Here is a 5,929-nt window from a genome sequence, read left to right on the forward strand (position 1 = left end):
ATCGCCATCGTTCAGGATTTGGCCCAGAAGCAAATTTCCAGCATGCTAGAGCGAATTGCAGAGGTTATGAAAAACAATGGTCAACACTGTAAATATTGACTCATTATATTTTTTGCCAAAAAAGCCTTTAAAACTTATGATATGCTTATTATTGTTTTTCAGTATACCATAGAAACATGTGGGAAAATAATCTACAAATACTGAAGCAGCAAACTTTGCAAAACACAAAATTTATGTCACTGCCAAAACTTTTGGCCATGACTGTACATTTAATTTCTTGGTTTCATTTTGAAAGGGTGATTGTTGTGAATATTTAGATGAGTTAACTTTTGTTGCTACACTCTTTGTTTAGCTCACAGGAAGCATTTAGAACTGCATGTCCGCCTGTAGGGGTAAATCTACTCACCCTCCGATAAAAGTTGATCTAGTTCACATATTTACACATGTTGGAGGGGACTTAGGCCCTGCCTGTTTAAAAAGCTGTTGTTCAGCATTAGCTTATTAGGTTAACATTGAAATTTTATGAATTAAATGTTTACATTTTTTTTGTAATCTGTCTCTGAATGTTTGTGTCTTAAGGGATACGTCGCCCTTTTAGGGGTATAAATCAAGAAATAAATATATATAGATTATGTGATTTTGTGGCTTGTATTTTAGAAAATCAAATCTTTTTGTAATCTTGACAAAACAGATATTGTTGGAAAAGTGACAGTCAAGGTTCCATATTTGGTAACTGTTTTGTAATAGAAGTGATATTGTGACACAAAATGATTGATTTGTGACAGAAAACTGCATCAGAAAAATTCAATAGAGTTTGGGTGTAACCCAGTGGTTATTTTTGGTATAGTGCCCAAACAAAATCTCACAGGAACCACAATAAAAAAAATTAGGCTAGCATACTGCATTATCTTTCCTGTAAACTTAAACTTTTATAACTTTTTTTTTATACTTTCTTTTTTTTTTTTTAAATGCTTTCACTTCAGCAATAATCTGCTATGTGTCTTCTTTAAAAAGAGACCAACCTGGTGTGTATACCAAAGCGTTCAGGAATTACAACCATGTTGAAACAAGCATTGATAAACAAGTGTTCTGTTTTCAGTGAATTTATACCCCCAAAGGGACGATGTATACTGGGGGATACAAACATTAAAATCAAATATAAGAGTCAAGTTTTGGAAAAAAAAAAAAAATTCATGAAATTTGTATGATTTGAGTCCCAATAAGATGGAAAATAGCAATAAATTAATTTTCTGATGTCTCTTTATGGGTTTGCCCTTTTTAGGGTTAATTAGTTGGATGAAAGTTACGGATTAAAAAGTTATAGATGTTTTACCATTTCCAGGCTTTTGGAGAGCTTCTGCAACTGAGAGCCACTGAAGCCAAGATGACAGCATACAGTTTGTGTACATCCAGGGCTGAAGCATTCACTCTGCAGATCAACTACGTTTAAAGTAAATGGGAATGTTTATGGATAGCTCTATGCAGGTTTATTAGACTGCTGAGGGTTAATTTAATTGATATTGATGTTTTTTAATTGTCTCTTAAATTGGTATAAAGCACACTGGTCAACTACTGTTGTTTAGTTGTGCTATAGAAATAAAATTGACAATTGACATTAACAGTATTAAAAAGAAAAGATATATAATTAATCCTTGTTTTTTATGTTTTTTTTTAATGATCCCTTAATCTTACTCTGTAAAACATAGCTTTTGGGAAAACAAAAGGAGCTGGCCATGACACGAAGAAGTGAGATTTCAAGATAAATAGTAAATGGGTGTGACAACCTTGACCCAGTGGCATGCGGTGGTGTTTTAAAATGAGGAGGCAGTTATATATATATATATATTTATATATATATATATATATATATTTATATGTCCCTGTTACACTTAATGTTGTCACATTTTCCTGGTTAAATAAATATTACATAAAAAAAGAGAACAAATATAATTCTATTTTGTATTTTATTAATATTATTTTTTTATTTAATATTTTTAATACTAATACATTTCATAGTGTTTTTATGCATTTTTGTATTTATTCCAAAATAACTAAAGGCAGTAACAATTTGAACAATATTTTGGAAACTATTTACAATAATGTTTCATTAGTTAACATGAACTAAGAATAAACAATAGCCTACTTCTACAGCATTTATTAATCTTAGTTAATATTAATTTCAACATTTACTAATGCACTATTAAAATCAAAATGTGTTTAACATTAGTTTATGCACTATGAACTAACAATGAACAACAGTATTTGTATTAACTAATGTAAACAAAGATTAATAAATACTGTAATAAATGTTCATTGTTTGTTCATGTTAGTTAACACATTAAATGACACCTTATTGTAAAATGTTACCAATATTTTTTATTTGGGAACTGATGTTCAGCTGTTCTGTTTAATAGTCAACTTCGGGTCATCGTCATAAAAGCTCTGTAAACACTGCCACAGACACGAAGATAAATCTTTCATTTCATCACGCTGAATTCTCACTAAAAACTGACACAGTCATCACGTTTTCAGAACATTTCAAGTTTTATTTTGACGTGACACAAAGTAGTGGTATCTAAGCGGGAGAGTTGATTACTTACTTTATAATTAGTCAATAAAGCCATCATTTTCTTAATTCAGGTCGAGAGCATGCACGAAAACAAGAGGCAGGGTTTATCGCATGAACTATTCACATTCAATCTTAACCGAACACATCCAATTATAGCGCGATGACTCTCACTTGACTTTCCCCCATTCATTCTCAATTACAACCCAGAAAAGTCACAGCACGCTAAGGTGTCTCTGTTGTAAGTCAATGGACTGAAGGGAGGCAAGCCTCTGCTATAACTTTACCTGCGGGTGTCACTGTTGGACAGTATTACTTTATAAAAACGAGTGACTTTTATACTTTTAATGCCATATTTAGTAATATTTGCGATTTATGTTTGTAATATCGATTGTTTTGTCATCCAATTTTTTGAGGAGACACTGCGTCCCTTGCCTCCTCAGAGGGAATGCCCCTGCCTTGACCGTTATATTCGTTCAGGTTTTAGGAAGAAACAACTGCATTGGAGTTGATAAATGTTCATAAAGTACTTGATTTGGCTGATAAAGGTTTATACATTTTTTTTTTTTTTATAAAATAAGCAGTATTGTATTGTAAGATTTTTTTTTTAGAATAAAGATTATGCCAAACTACATAAAGTTATCCCAAAAAATTACATTTGTTGAAAATGTACTTAGGCCATCCAACATGTCTATGAGTTTATTTCTTCATCAGAACAAATTGGAGAAATTTAGCTTTATATCACTTGTTCACCAATGGATCCTCTGCAGTTAATGGGTGCTGTCAAAATGAGACACAATAACCCACAAGTAATGTAAATGTAAGTAAACCGAAGTAATCTGCTGCATGTTTGTAAGAAAAAAAACCCCATCGTTAATACGCTTTTAACTTCAAATCATTGCTTCCAGCTAAAATAATGTCCTTATCCATAAAATTGAGTTCTGAAAACATGGTCACATCTGAATGAGTCCAAAATACTTCCAAAGTAATATATCGGTAGAGAGGAAAACAGGGGATGGACTTTTTCACTTTCAACTTTTTTTATGGATTGTGAAGTTGTATTTTAGCAAGAAATGACTGTTTAAATTTAAAACGTCCTAATGATGTATTTGTCTATTACAAAAACAGAAGCATTTCATTTCACAAGACGTCAATTGATGGACTGGAGTCATGTGGATTACTTGTGAATTTTGGACTCTCACTCTGACAGCACCCACTGACTGCAGTTTTTTCTTTATGATATTAACATTCAGGACAGTTAAGCCCCATTTTAATGTTTGTATGTATTTGCAGACATAATGACAGCCACTTCTGAAGAGCAGCAGTGCCTCTAAAATGAGTTTCTATGAGAAGAGAAAGGGAGCTGTTTCTGCTCAGACCAAAAGGGCAGGAACTCCTGAACCCAGCTGTGTGTCTATGAAGAGTGATGTATCTATGGGCATGCCACCTGAATTCAGTGGTGGAGCAGTGAACTCTGACCCCAAGTGAGACAACAAGATTAAATCTTACAGGGATAGTTCACCCAAAATGAAAATTTGCTGTTGATTTACTCACCCTCAGGCTATCTAAGATGTTGACTTTTTTTCTTCAGTTGAACAGTAAAGAAGATTTTCAGCTGAAACTGTGTGGAAAACATTGGTGATTCATAAAATGCAAATCAGCGGCTGCACATTTCTGAAAAAAAAGAAACACAAAATTAATATCCATGGCTCATGACGATATATTTAAGTCTTATGAAGCTAAACAATTGGTCTGCGCAAGAAACTGAACATTATTTACAACATTATTACCTGTAGTCCATAGCCTTTCTTTTCTGCGAACTGGTTCTTTGAGTTTGTTTTAATGGGCTGGTGCAGTTACATAATATACAGTACATATAACATACAGTATCACTGGCTCATTGGTCTTTGGTCTGAGTTGGAACTGTTTCCTCACTTCAGTGTTCTGTTAGAAGTAGTAAATAAGTTGGCAAAAGCCAGCATCATAGAAGCATAAATGCCAGTATTTTGGCGCATTTCGAGTCAAGAGTGACCGTCAGGCATGTCTGAAAGTGAGTTTTGATTAAGTAATCTGTGCTTCTGGAGCCATAAACTGTTTCTGAAGGTTCAGTACGATTTAGTGAACTGGTTCAAGTAATAATCGGACATCTTTTAGGGCTGTTTGCATGAGGCTATGGATTACAGGTAATAATGTTGTAAATAATTTTCAGTTTCTTGCACAGACCAATCATTTCGCATGATAAGACCTCAATATATCGTCAGGAGCCACAGTTTTAATTTAGTGTTCTTTGATATGCTTTTTTTGTTCCCAAAAACGGGCAGCCGCAGACTTGTATTTAATGAATCACCAATGACTACAGTTTCAGCTAAAAAGCTTATTTACTGTTCTACTGAAGAAAAAAGTCACCTTAATCTTGGATGGCCTGAGCGTGACTAAATTAACAGCAAATTTTCATTTTTGGGTGTACTATTGACTTAATAGCCTATACAGGACAGAATGATAAACATAGGCATTTTGGTTTCTTACAAATTTTCACATTATGATCTGTTTGTAAGCAGATTCACAAAGCAACATCAGCATGTAGTTGAGTCTTAATGAAAAGTAACAGTGTAATGAAAAACTTAGTACAACATTGGTTAGCAAATATGATTTAACACATCTAAGATCTCTCTGCAGGTGTTTGTTCCAGGTTTTTTCCAAATGTGGAGTGTGTGAGCAGGCTCTGAGAGATCCGGTCTCAATTACCTGTAAACACAGTTTCTGCAGACAGTGTATCAGCTGCTACTGGGATAAGTTCAGTCAATCAGAAGACTTTGACTGTCCTCAATGCAAGAAGAGATCTAGAACATGTCCTGTTCTACAAACAGATAAAGACTCGGGAGGATCCAGTTCTGCTCTCTCTTACACAAACCTGCAGCAGGCTTCTCTGGTGGACGATGTCCTGCAGAGAGTCAAAACGAGACACAAAACCAGCATGAGGAAAAAGTATGAGAGCTTATTTGAGGGAATCAAACTACAGGAGAATCAAACTCTCCTGAACAGGATCTACACACAGCTATGTATCATAGAGGGAGAAAGTGAAGGGGTAAATGAAGAACATGAAGTGATACAGATGGAGAAATCACCCAGAACACAACATTCACAAGACACTCAAATCCACTGCAATGATATCTTTAAATCCTTACCTAAACAAGGATGTGAGGGGAAGAGAAGAAAGATGAATGACAAAATAAAGATTGTTCTTACTAAAGGAGTCGCTGGAATTGGAAAAACAGTCTCTGTGCAGAAGTTCATTCTGGATTGGGCAGAGGGAAAAGCCAATCAGGATGTAGATTTCATGTTTGTGGTTCCATTTCGAGAGCT

The sequence above is a fragment of the Sinocyclocheilus rhinocerous genome, unplaced genomic scaffold, assembly GCF_001515625.1.
Source record: "Sinocyclocheilus rhinocerous isolate Xijiao unplaced genomic scaffold, SAMN03320098_v1.1 scaffold36, whole genome shotgun sequence".
NCBI classification, from domain to species: Eukaryota; Metazoa; Chordata; class Actinopteri; order Cypriniformes; family Cyprinidae; genus Sinocyclocheilus; species Sinocyclocheilus rhinocerous.